General features: G+C 35.4%; 2 long non-coding RNA genes across 2 annotated transcripts; one reads left to right on the forward strand and one right to left on the reverse strand.

Moving 5' to 3' along the window:
• The first annotated feature begins 1,899 nt into the window (after positions 1–1,899).
• On the forward strand, positions 1,900–7,831 carry LOC125062041. The gene is made up of 3 exons (XR_007119141.1): positions 1,900–2,028; positions 2,184–2,353; positions 7,784–7,831. It is a non-coding gene; the product is annotated as an uncharacterized LOC125062041 (long non-coding RNA).
• Positions 7,832–13,827: 5,996 nt separating this feature from the next.
• LOC125062058 lies at positions 13,828–14,417 on the reverse strand. The gene is made up of 3 exons (XR_007119151.1): positions 14,377–14,417; positions 14,030–14,275; positions 13,828–13,873 (listed from the first exon to the last, which is right to left on the reverse strand). It is a non-coding gene; the product is annotated as an uncharacterized LOC125062058 (long non-coding RNA).
• Positions 14,418–14,629: the final 212 nt, after the last annotated feature.

Genomic DNA, 14,629 nt, shown 5'->3' on the forward strand with positions numbered 1-14,629 from the left:
CGTTACCGCTCGGGTCTGTACTTCATGCTCTACTCGTTTTTTTAAGTCATCTCGAAAAAAGTGCTCGACTAGAAGACATTTATTAACTTTTTCTGATACGGGCAATATTTTACAGTGTTTGAAAACTCCTTTTTCTTCATTTTTATATGAGTCGAGCACATTTCTCGAGACAACGTGTTTGAGGATTCGCATTTGGAGGTTATGTATTCGGCTGAGATACGTTGGATAAGTTCTCCCGTAGCTACTTAGACCGTAATTGATGACTGATTCGCAAAGCGCGTTGTAAAGTGAAAGTTTGGTTTTAAATGGGATACGCTTTTTGAGTATTGTTATTTGTGCCAAAAACTGTCGAAGTTTATCGCAGACGTATTCTATGTGTTGATTCCAATGCATATTTTTGTCTATAATTAATCCGAGATATTTTTGTTTATCGACTATTTGTATAGAAGGGCACTTGCACACTGTTGATTTGTGGAGACAAGCGTGATCGTGAGCCACCAATGCTATACCAGTAGCTTCTTTTATGGAATTGGATTGTATGATAAGTAGTTTTGTCTTTTCAATATTAAGTACTAGTTTAGCATCATGGCACCACTTTAGTATGTTGTTAAAATCTGATTGTAACCTTTCAATAGCTATATGAGGGTCCCTATCTCCAACTAACAAACACGTATCATCTGCGAACTGGTAGCAAGTGGAGTGTTCTACTTGATTATGCATTTGGTTTACGTAAGTCAAAAAATGGAGAGGACCGAGGACCGAGCCTTGGGCGGTGCCTTCTGATACTGAAACAACCTCGCTGTGTGTATTGTTTATTTTCACTACATAAGTACGATTTTTTAAATAATTTGAACACCAAGTGCCTAGTGGCCCCTGAATTCCTACATGATTAAGTCTATTCTCAAGTTCTTTATGATCCAAGGTGTCAAAAGCGCGGGAAAAATCTATGAACAAAGCAAGAGTATATTTTTTACGGTCAAGGTTATTATTTACTTCGTCCGTGAAACGCGATAGCAGCCCCGAGGTATTTTTGCCTGCTTGAAACCCGAATTGGTTCTTGTATATTATGTCATGTCTGTTAAAAAAAGATTTAATTTGTTCCCCAATATATTTCTCTACTATCTTATTTATAGAAGATAGTATCGTTATAGGACGGTAGTTGGCATAATCATATTTCTTTCCTTTTTTAAAGACAGGTCTTACACACTCTTGTTTTAAGTCGTTAGGATAAAGCCCGTATTTAAGACTTTGGTTAATTAAATTTTTTATTGCAGGAGAAACTTCGTTTTTTATTAACTTTAGGTCAGATACTTTTATGCTATCAAGGCCTGGAGTTTTCCGAGCATTTAGAGTTTCTATAATTTTATTAATTTGTTCTTCGGTCGCGAATTTGAATCGTATGCTTTGTTTCGTATGGTCACACATAATGTCCGTGATAGCTAATTTTGTATCACAGTTAACGACACTTTTTCCAACAGCAGTGCTGAAATGTAGGGCAAAGTTATCAGCTAGTTGTTTAACCGAGATACCTTGCGAGTCGAAAGCTTTCATGATAGCCTCATCGATAGACAGCGTCCTTCGTCCTAGCATTTGATTCAATATTTGATAAACTTTTCTTGAGTTCCTAAAGTGTTCAGCCCTGCGATTCTGTAACTCACTGTTATTCCGTGAGTCCACTACGCAGTAACAGCGCTCCCTTCGTCACTGACGTAATTTTTGGAATCTCATGGTATTCTGTTAAGAAATTTTACATTACGTCTTGATAAGTGGAGGGAGGTAACCTAGTGAGTTGTTGTCTATTAATATCGTGACAATTGACTCATTTTATTATATATAAAAGAGTTAATTGTCAAAATTTTCATCATACATAAACAAAATATTTTTAATAAAACAAAATGGTTGACGACGAATGAAGAATATTAACAAAAAGATAAACTGAAAATATCTCAAAAATGATTTATCTGATGGAAAATAATAGAATAGCGAGGAAAATTATTAAAACCCATCTGGCAATGGGGCCGCTTAAAGGTAAGTAGTGAGTTTATTTATTAGTAAATCGTAAGTTACGTATTTTGTTTATGACTTCCAATTAAGAGTTTATACTTCGTATTTACCCGACAACTGACCAGCCGTGGTGTACCTATATGAGCGAAAGCAACTTAAAAACATTAATTATTTTTCAGCACGAAACAAGGTATACCTAACATGTGGATATATTGTAAAAAATTTAAGAATATTATCTTAACAAAAAGATTATTATGTCTCGCTAAAAGTGATTCTCTCAGCAAATGGTCTAAGGATTCAAATTAAACAGGATGGATAGGTATCTTCAATTTTCAAAATATTACTAAAGGTGAATACCAATGTTTTCATATAATATTTTGTTGAATAATAAAGAAGAAAAATTAGTGTTTATATATTTATTCATTTGTGTAAGTGCAAGTGTTGGTACTTTTTAGATGCCACGAAACTACTATTGCAACCTTTTTAAGTGATTCAGAGGTCAAACACACAACAACAATATTACCTATGTTTTTACTAACACTCTTAAACACTGAATTCTATTAAAACTATTTGTTACAAACTATTTTAGAATTTAGAGTAGGAATTTAGTAAAGAGAAATAAATAAAACAGCTGAGTTAGACAATGGTGCGAACCGCTCAATTTCTTGGAAAAGACAGGGGCGATACAATTATTATAACAGACTACATTGACAGATACAGATTACATTGACAGATACAGACTACATAATATTAAGTGGTTGCGTTCAGTTTAACATCCTCCCTTGAACGCAAACCCATAGCGATGAGGAAGTGCTGGTGTTTGGGCTTCGGTAGGGCTTTGGTGAGGCAGTCAGCAACCATCGAATCAGTGCCCACATATTCAATCTTGACATCACCACATTCAACTTTGTTCCTCAGATAGTGGTGACGAACATCAATGTGTTTACTCCTAGCATGATAACTGTAAGTACCTGTAAGTTTAATAGCACTTTGATTATCACAGTACAAAGTAATAGGTGTAACCTTTAAAGAAGGCCACAGTTCACAGTGCAACTGTCTCAGCCACATAGCTTCTTGAGTAGCAGCTGAGAGCGCCATATACTCTGCCTCAGTAGTAGACAAGGCAACAGTTTGCTGCCTTTTTGAATTCCAAGATATCGCTGCACCCTGGAAATTAAAAATGTACCCAGTACATGATTTTCTGTCTTCAGTACAGGAAGCCCAATCAGAGTCTGAGTATCCAGTAATTTCTTCATCAACATTACTTTTGTATACAAGCTGTAGATACTTTGTACCTTGTAAGTATCGAAATAACCTCTTAACAGCATTCCAATGCTCTTCTGTATGAGAACTATTATATCGACATAATGTATGCACTGCATAGCATATATCTGGCCTTGTTCCTTGTGAGATGTATAATAAGCAGCCAGTGGCTTCCTGGTAAGGTATACTTTCAAATTTTTCAGAACTTGAAAACTTTATATTCGGTTCCATTGGAGTTCCTACTGAGTTACATTGTTCCATACCAAAACGTCTTAATGTATTTTCTATGTACCTAGTTTGATCAATGGCTATTCCTTCTGAACTGTATGAAATACAAAGTCCAATATAACAATAAGCAATTCCAAGCTCATTCATTTTGAAATTATTCTTCATTTTTACTTTTATATTGTTTGCTGACTCCTGACAGTTGTGAAACAACAAAATGTCATCAACATATATAGTTATAAACATAACATGTTCATTTTCATATTTATAGTAGACACAAGGATCTACATTCGATTTTGAAAATCCAATACTACTCAAAAAATTATCAAGCTTTTTGTTCCAAGTTCTACTGGCTTGCTTCAAACCATATATTGATTTATTCAATTTGCAAACTTCTTTTGTCCCATTATCATATCTGGATGGTTGTGACATGTATAGCTCCACATCTATGTCACCCTGTAAAAATGCTGTGACAGCATCCAGCTGTTCTATCTTGAGCTGATATTTAGCTGCTATTGCAAGCAGGTATCTAATGGAACTTAATCTCACAACAGGTGCGTAGACTTCATTGTAATCTATATATTGTTTCTGCTGATAACCTTTTATAACCAACCTCGCCTTATATCTTGTGACGTTTCCATCGCCATCTATTTTAGTTTTAAATACCCATCTGCAGGGAATAGCAACCCTTCCATAAGGGAGTTTTGACAGAGTCCATGTATTATTTTCCAATAATGAATTGTATTCATCATCCATGGCACTTATCCATTTTTGTGAGTTTTCACATTGCAAGGCTTGCTCCAATGTTTCAGGATCTGGCTCAATAGATTTCTCAATTTCATTCTGACAGAGGAAGGTAGGCATAGCTCTGTGTTTTCTAGGCCTTAAATTAATTCTGTTTATAGGTGATTCACTCCTGGATATAGAATGCTCCGGGACATAATCATCATCACTTGCACAGACTGCACTATCAATTTCCTTTAAAGTCATGTCAGTAGTATCATCTAAATTATCTTCATTTATAACTACTTGCGATTCAGTAAGTGGTAGAAAAGCAAAATCTTTATTTACACTTTCTTCTAGGAACATTACATCTCTGCTTCTCATTACTTTTCCTTCAGTTTTGTCAAACAATCTATAACCCTTGGACTCTAAACAATAACCTACAAATATAAGCTCTTTTGACTTACAGTCCCATTTTAACCTCTTCTCCTTTGGCACATGCATCATAGCTCTGCAACCAAACACTTTAATGTTACTGATATTAGGTTTAATGCCGGACCATAATTCCTCAGGAGTTTTATATTGTAAAGACTTTGTTGGTGAGCGATTGATAACATATGCAGCAGTGGCTACTGCCTCAGCCCAAAACTTCTTAGGTAGGCCAGAATTAATAAGCATACATTTAGCACGTTCTGTTAAAGTTCGGTTCATCCTCTCACTGATGCCGTTCTGTTCGGGGGTATAGGGTATAGTGAGTTGACGTTTGATACCAGAATCCCTACAAACCTTATCAAATGCTTCATTGACATACTCCTTTCCATTGTCAGATCTTAGTGTTTTAATTTTAGCATTTAATTGATTCTCTACTAGTAGCTTAAAATCTTTAAACTTTTCGAGTACTTGTGATTTAGAGCTGATAAAGTAAACAAATACCTTTCTAGACCAATCGTCGACAAAAGTGACATAATATCTGGCACCACCGAGAGACTTTTCCTCCATTGGCCCACATACGTCTGAATGCACCAACTCCAGGAGGGCGGAAGCCCTTGTGCCAGCATGTTTGAATGGTTGCCTTGTTTGCTTACCTTTTAAGCAAGTATTACATACCACATGCTCCTCTCTACTTGATTCTATATCTGCTCCTTCTGTAGACTCATTAAGTTTCTGAAGATCATTATAATTTAGATGACCCATCCTTTGATGCCATAGATGTACAGATGACATCAAAGCATAAGTTTCATTATGAACCACATATAAATTGTTCTTTATATATCCAGTGAGAATTAATTTAGACTCTTTATAAACATTACATGTATTCTTACTAAATTTTACTTGACAGTTATTCTGTGTCATTTGGCGGACTGACAGAAGATTAACAGCCAAATCTGGCACATATAAAACATTTTTTACTTGTATTGTACCAATTTTTAATTCACTTTCACCATCATATGTTTCTATATTTACTTTACCACAGCCTTTTACTGTTAATATTTTGTTGTCTGCAACTTTAATGTTTGTTACTAAAGCAGGTCCGTAGTCATAAAGCCAATCTCTCTTGTTTGTCATGTGCATTGCAGCTCCTGAATCAATGTACCAGCATCCACTCTCTAGGCCTGGTGAGGCTGGAAACGCTGCAACATAGCTAGAAGAAGTATTAATAGTTTCAGACTTATTCTTTTGATTTGAGCTGTTTGAGGCACAAAATTTGGCTAAATGACCATGCCTATTGCACCTAAAGCACCTGGGACCTTTACTATTTGCTTTAGAACCTGAACATTTACTATTCTTTGCCTTGCCTTTGTGGAAATTTGAAAAAAAAACAGATGAGTTGTCCGGAGACTTTACATCCTGTAAAATCTTTGTTTTAACTAAATCAGCAGTGATGGACACACCTGAGCTTTCCATAGCCATAATCATAGGACTATATGACTCTGGTAACCCGGCTAATAATAATGTGCCGAGCCACTCATCATCTACAATGAATTTAATATTACGAAGCTTGTGTGCACATGTGATGATTTTGTTGACATAGTTCTCAACACTACCACAACTTTCCAGATCTGTTGTAATTAGTTCTCGCAGAAGACCTACCTTCCTCAACAAGCCGGAGTCATCAAAAGCCTTTCTCAGGTTATCCCATACCTCCTTAGCCGTGGTGGCATCCTGGATATGAACATAGTTCATAGGGTCAACTAGAAGGACTATTTTTGACCTTGCCTTCGTATCTTCGGTCTTCGTAAAAGCCATGCCCGATGTCTCGACACATTTCCACAAATCTTCATGCTCTAAAAAGGTTTTCACCGCGAAACTCCATGTAGGATAATTATCACGGCCCGCCAAACGATCAATTTGAGCAAAACGGGGGTCCGCCATTGTAAGCTGAAAAGTTAATGACGTCGCGACGTATCACGAAATCAATTTGCATCAACGTGATGCCTATCACTTTATAAATCCTACTTCCCTATTTCTATCCGGGCGTCTGGGCCCATAACCTGTTACAAACTATTTTAGAATTTAGAGTAGGAATTTAGTAAAGAGAAATAAATAAAACAGCTGAGTTAGACAATGGTGCGAACCGCTCAATTTCTTGGAAAAGACAGGGGCGATACAATTATTATAACAGACTACATTGACAGATACAGATTACATTGACAGATACAGACTACATAATATTAAGTGGTTGCGTTCAGTTTAACACTATTTTAGAAATATAATAACTATCATAGTAAATAAATAGGAATAAGCAGTGTCTAGAAAAATAGCTAACAAAGTTTGTTTGTTTGATGGCAAATTTGAAGTCAAATGTAATAGGTTAAATCGAAGCGACATTGTAAAGAATAATTAAATTGTTGGTTAAAAATGTCAAATATAAAAGATATTTTTAGGTTTTCTAACTTCAAATTCCATTCATGAAATATAAGAAGTATTTATTTTAATTGATCAAGTTGAATTTAATTTAATTGTTCAGATTTCAGAACACAAGTATAAATAATCATGTTAGGTATGTTGGATCAAATATATAAGCTTTCAGTTGCTCAAATTCATACCATTTCAAGTGATCAATGTTAATTTTAAATGTTGGAAATGACATTGCCATAACTTATTTAATAAACATAGAAGCAATCAAAAGATAGTTATTGCTGCTGACTACACTTTAGCACTAAACATAGCCTTTATGGGTTCTGGATTTGTTTCATTAATAAATAATTGTTTTTAAAGTACATATGTACTTGGATTTGGATTTTTGAGTCTAAATATAGGTGTGCTCAAGATTTTTTTATTCATAGTACTGAATCAAATACTGTGTGCGAAATTACTAAGCCTTGTTACCATAAAACTTTTAATAATATTTGGCTTAGTTATAATATTATCAAACATGTTTTTAAGATACTTTACTTAGAAATACAAAGATATCCCATATATAAGTTTTTGTGTGTTTTATGCAAGTTTTTTTATTATTTTCCTTAACTTTACAATAATTCAATTGCTACGCAATATTATTGTGTCAGTACAGTGACCTACCACATCTCCCTATTTACAATTTTAACAGATAACCATTGTATTACAGCCATCAGCGGTAGTTGTCAAGAATGAGGAAGAAAATGACCAATTATTGAAATGTTAAGAAAAAAAAAAAAAAAAATCTTTATTTTTCTCCACAATCTTACATTGATATTAACTAAATATTAAGAAACAGATATATTGTCGCAAGGAAACATTATAAGATTGTGAGAGACTGGTGACTGAACTAAGCAGGGCTTGTATCTCAGACCACCAGCCTCTCCCCACATGGTGTAAAAAGTAACCAGTAACAAGAGTAAATTATTAATAAGGACATTTTACAGATGTAACATGGAGAAAAGAGGTACCTAATTAAAATATGTAGGTGTGCAATCGCGCCGATATAACATCCGTGCTAATTATTATATATATTATTATATATATATATATATTAGTACTTAGATAAATATATATATATTAGTACTTAGATAAATAGATAACAGTACATAAATAAGTATAAAAATAAATAGTAAATCAAAAATAAGCTATAAATTGTAAGTTAGACCATTGGTTGGATTAAGTTTTCAGTCTCATCATAGTTGAGACCTTGTATGTAGGCAGTGACCTTCTTTTTACAACTGAAGGATAAGAGTAAGTGAATATTCAGCTTGCGATTTAGTTTGTTGTAAATAAAAGGGCCGAGGTAACAGTAGAAGCGGTGGGAAAAGGCAGTGTAGAGAGAAGGAAGGTGAACAGGGGGTGGGCGGCGAGCAGATCAAGAGGAAGAAGGACTAGGTTTATGTTCGTGATGCTGTTTGAGGGCTGTGTTTAGGATGAACAGTTGACGTACTGTAAGCATCTGAGCTTCCTGATAGAGGGTGAAAGTAGGGAAAAGAATGGGTTTGAATAAGCAAACTTTTAGAAGAGCCCTCTGGGCACGTTCCAGGGACAGCAGATGGGTTTTGGCTGCACCACCCCAAGTGGTGATAGCATATAATAAAACAGATTGACATAATGCTAAATACATCATTCTGACTATATGAGGCTCGGCAACATGACGAATTTTCTTAAAGATAAACATGAGTTTGCGGACTCTACCACACATATTCATAAGATGGGCCTGAAACGTGAGTCGACTATCTAGTGTGATGCCAAGATACTTAACCGTACAACCTCTCTTCAATGTAGCGCAAGAGCATGGAACAGAAGGAACAGAAGAATGTGCATGGGCAGTTAAGGAATACGGGATTAAGGCTATGGGAGGAGTATATATGGAGAAGGTAAGATAGCAAGTTTTCTCTATATTAAGAGTTAATAAATTTTGGCGCAGCCAACACGAAACGATATCAAATCCGGTCTGTGCATAAGAGAAAGCTTCCCTCCAGCTTTTTGCAGAGAAAACAAGAGCAGTATCGTCGGCGTAAGAGACCAATTTGCAATTAGGTATTTTCAGGGAACACAGATCATTCATGTACACTAGGAACAGCGTAGGACCAAGAATGCTGCCCTGGGGGACTCCGAATTCCACTGGAAGGTAAGAGCTGACATGGCCATCTACCACTACACATTGACTCCGACCGCTGAGGTAACTTTTAAATAAGGAAAGTTGAACTCCTCTCACTCCAAGCGCTTCCAGTTTCTATAGAAGGATTTGGGCCGAGACAGTGTCGAATGCCTTCGCGAGGTCTAAGAATATGCCCAGACACTTCCTATGGCTGTCCAAGTTCCTAACTATGTGATCGGTTAATTCATGGATGGCATCCGATGAAGATCTTTTAGCTCTGAAACCGAATTGGTTCGGAGAAAGTAATTGTTTATCTTCCAGATAACTAACGAGACGTTTGTTTATTAGGCGTTCAAGGATCTTGGACAGTGCTGACAGAATAGAGATGGGGCGATAGTTGTCGACACTGCCACGGTTGCCGGATTTGAAAATGGGATGCACTATTGCCTTTTTAAAAGCGGATGGGAAGATTCCCGTACGCATACTTAAGTTACATACATGGGCGATTGGTGTAGCTAATATTTTAAGGTTGCGTTTAAGTATGGCAGACGTGATGTTGTCCCAACGTGCAGCACAGCTTTCTTTCAAGGAATTTATAGTGATTTCGACTTCTTCAATAGAAGTGTCGAGCATGACGAATGATTGGAGAGGAAAAGGAGGATTTGGCCGTAATGGAGGTGGAGAGTCGTGTTGATGATTGGATTGTATATTTAAGGCAAGCGATTTTCCGATACCCACAAAGTGAGAGTTAACATGGTTTGTTGAGTCTTTTGGATTCGCTCTACATTTTAGGAGGTCACTTGGTCTATCATGTTTTTTATTAAGATTACTAACGTCTTTTATAGCTGTCCAAAGTTTTTTGGTGTTAGTTCCTGCATTTAGTAGTAGACCTTTTTCATAATTCTTTTTTAATTTCTTCAGTAGACTATTACAGAAGTTCCGGTATCTGTAGTATGTTTTACGCAGAATATCATTTTCAGGTTGCTTTTTTAGTTTGTAATGCATTCTATCTCTATTACGTATACATTTAAGTAAGCCTGGGGTCATCCACGGCTTGATGATTTTAGTGCGGTGAGAGCGAGTCATTACGGAGGTGTGCATAGAGATAACTGATTGAAGAATTTCTATCAAATTGTTGGTTGCTTCTTCACAGTCAGTGTTATTGAGAACAGATGAAAAATCTGTATTCAGGAGAGACTGTGAGAGGCTATCATGATCCACTTTTTTGATCGAGTAGGAGCAGAGTAGCGTTTCTTTATATCTAAGGACATTACTACTGAACTATGATCAGTGATTGAAGAATTGATGACAAGAGTAAGAGCAGTAAGAGGTGATTTAAGAATACCGTGATCAAGACACGTAGAAGAAGGAAAACGAGTAGGGAAGGTATGAGTTGGGAGAAGCCCATGGTAAACCAACATGTTGAGATAATCTTCAGCTTCTTGGTTAAGATTCTCTGGAGTAATATCAATATTTATGTCACCTAAGATTATTATATTTTTGAAACTTTTAAAAGATTCTAGCAAGGTATTTAGAGAGTTAATAAAGTTCGTTTTATTTTTGAAAGCACTTGGTCGATAAATACCTAAAATTGCAGTATCAATATTAAGTTTAATTAAGAGAACGCTGGCTTCTGCTACAGTGGGTTCTTCAATTGAGATGCCTGTAATACAATTTTTATAGTAAACCAGGACTCCGTCATTTTTATTAACTGGGTTACAGGAAGAGATGCTGGAGAAACCTTTTATGGTTGGTATTACCGGGTTGCTTTCTAGAAAACATTCAGTGAGAATGATAATATCCGGGATAGTATGAAAATTTGTAAGTAAAATTTCAAAGTTCGCGAAATTTGCCGATAAGCTCCGAATATTTTGCGTTATAATATTTAGGACTTTATTATGTTTAGGTAAATAGTTTCGGACTTCATGTGGATCACAGCAATGGCTTGAAGCAACCGATACATTATCGATGTTGTTTAATAATTGTCTATTATTACGATCGAATTTTGAAGCCTTGAGTAACTAAAAGTAACCAATTTGCTAGCACAATACAGTTATTAAATGGGAATAGCAGTGTAAGGTCAATGAGTGCAAGCACAGGTTTACTAAACTTAAGGATATATGCACGCATTGGAATTAGAGTACAATTTAAATAGTATATATCAGTGAGATAGTCATAGATTATGTATACGAGAAAAGTGTCTACAATATTTGTGTGTGAATAAAGAGGTATGAAATTAATTACGTGAGTAACAACTCTAGAATAATATTTGAAAATTGAGCCTAAGGAACCAAATACTATCAGAAATGCTAAATTATATAGGTATATTATATGAGGAAATATAAAATATAATATAATACATATGTAAAGGCGCGTCGGCACTATAGCACAGTTACAAACAATGATTTTACCTAGTACTAATATCATAGTAATTAAAAAACTAAATCTAATCATAAACAAAGACGGAAATACGTCGCAAGGATCTAGTTTTTTGGCTGGGGGCCAACCAGCTGACTTTCATTAGTAACAACAATGAGTTTGGTGTGGTCTGTCTGCCTCAGCAGCACTCGGCCTCCGGAAGTCCAGCAATACTTATATTTTTCCGTCTTGGCGTATTCTCGAGCTAGATAGTATAGGCGGCGTGCCTGTGCCGTCAGATGCTCGGCGATGTAAATCGGATGTTGCGGACCACCGACGATGGTGGAGTTGAGTTTGTTACTGCCTCTGTTATGTTCTTTGAAAGCCTTCAGAATTCTTCCCCTCGTAATAACTGAATTCAGGGTGCATACCAGAGTGATACTATCAGACTTTGACGGGACACGGCGGATATCAAATATCTCAGACAACGAGACTTCCACCGATATCTCCTTGAAAAGCCGAGTGACAACAGATATCTGCTCATCCTGAGACAGAGTTCTGTTTGCCAGCCGGATGTTACGAATTTCCAGGGAGCTCAGCCTAGAACGACGGTCCATATCCTCTGTTGTGTCTTCAACCTTAGATACACGCTCAAGGAAAGATTGTGTTTGTTTTTGATGTGAACTCAATTGTAACAGCAAGTCATCATACTTTTGCGACAAAAATTCTATAGATTTTTCTGTTTCACTCTGCGTAGCCAGAATTTCTGTGTTTTGTCGCACAACATCCTGCACGTACGTTTTTATTTCTGACAATTTCTCATCAGTTTCCTGTCGCCACGTATTAATCGTGTTTAAGAATTTATCGATTTTTGACTCTTCCGAAACTCCACCACATTCGCACCGCCTTCGCTTCGAACGTTGAGTAATGTTGTCATCAATAGTGCTAGTATCACTTAAGTTTAAGTTTGGAGCGGAGCCATACTGTACATCTTGTTTACATGGACTTCTAATCATTTTGTGATCGCAAACAGAAGAAGCTATCCGTGTCAGTGCAAAAATATAAAGGCGACAACACTTAAAGTGATGTGCGATTTACTATTAATCTTATGGTATAATTAATAAATCACTATTGGGCCCAGTACTAGCCACGCCTCCTTTAACTTGCTCGTACGCAGGTGGGCGTTACTGCTAATTAGCCACTCGAATTGCGGGATGCGTAACGACGAGATGCGCCAAATATAATTATCTCACTCACTCTTATGCTGCGTTACTTGAGTGGCCTCCGAGCTTGGTGGGAGAGCCGTCAGTCACCTCGCAGTGCACGAAGCTTGTCTTGAGTATCCTCGGGAGTTATGTGCGCCTAGTACTCGAATCACTTATTTTTGAATATATTAAATTTAAAAATATTTTTAAAATAATTTTATAAGGTGTAGCCGTAAAACACGTCTAGTCAGCCAGACATCCAAGGGGGGAGAGGAAGAGATATTAAACCGAGACCATTAATCTATTTTGAATGCAGTTTGGACAACTATGATTTTTATATGAAAAATTGTATTACCGTGTTTAAGATAATTGTGTACTTCATAATAATTTTTTTGTATCTAATAATATTGTTATATTAATAAAATGATTAATTAAATCTACCACTTATTTAATGACTGCCTATAGAAAACGTAGTAACCGAGTTAAATACATAGCTAAGCCGAAATGAAAAATATATAAGCCATGTTACTTTATAGGTTAATAAAAGAACAATATAATAACTTACACATTTAATTTAATGATTATAGTAAACTTTTAACACACTACAAAATAACTTTCAGTAAAACAAACTTAAGTTTAATAAAACTAATTCAAACCCAGCCTCACATAGAGCTAATCAATAACATCTACTTTATTTTGTAGACAAATATATTTATTTTAATATATTTCCTAATTAGTTTGTAAAAAGTAATAGTTATGAACGATAAATTTAAAAAAGCTTAATAAGTACTTAAACCATCATGTATGTAATGATGGTATTTCATACTTGTGTAAAGCAGAATAATGTTTTTATCCAAAACCTTAATGTTATATCAATATATTTTATAAAAATATAGGAACCGAAATTGTACTGTGTTATCATTTATTATAAATTGAAGGATAAGTAGTCGAAATTCAATAATTTGAAAATGTCTGCACTATTGTGTCTTTTTATATCCAGGGGCCTTGTTGTATGATACAAATGTAATATTCTTCTTCTTCAAAGGCAGAATGTATTTTTCTATCAGGAATTTTGAACATTTGGGGATCTCTGAAATTATTAGATTTATAATTTTAGTATAGTAGAAAAATACAAATATATTACAAAATTTACCTATCTTAACATATTTATCGTTTTCTGTTCGACTTATCTCTGCTGGAGACAAGATTTTTATATTTTTAATGCTAAAATAATCAAAATGTTTACCTTAGATCATCTATTTACTAGACTCTTCGTTCATCTCAGCAGCATATGTTCTAGGTTTCGTCAACATCATATAATTTCTTGAGTATTGGAAAAGAGCGATAGTAACCAACGCCGAGAAATCAATTGGTCGTTTCGTGCCTACATTTTCTTCGCCATCTATAGATATTATATTAAGAATTTTTTAGTGGTTTACATCATTTATTTCTTGAAATAGAGGTTTAAACTTTTAAAGTGGAAACGGGCCTTCTGTAACAATAACAAAGTTCTATTTCACGAAGCTTAATGTTTATATATATAATTTTTTCGTAAAATAATGCTGTATTATAAATATTATTTTATAAACATACCCCAAGATACATATAGATTGTCCTATGTTAGAATATTTTCACATAAAACAAGTTTTAACTTCGCTAAAAATGGCTAACTCACTGGTAAATGACGATTTCAGCGAGGGAAGAGCAACTTTTAATTTGATGTACAAAATGTACATTTAAGTGAGATGAGATGTCAAATGGTATGTATCAGAATACCAAATACCAACAATTTTGGAGCGTAAGTGTAGCAGTGCCAAATTTTAGTTCCAAATGTGAACAATCTCAT

This window comes from Pieris napi, chromosome W (assembly GCF_905475465.1).
Source record: "Pieris napi chromosome W, ilPieNapi1.2, whole genome shotgun sequence".
Lineage (NCBI taxonomy): Eukaryota > Metazoa > Arthropoda > Insecta > Lepidoptera > Pieridae > Pieris > Pieris napi.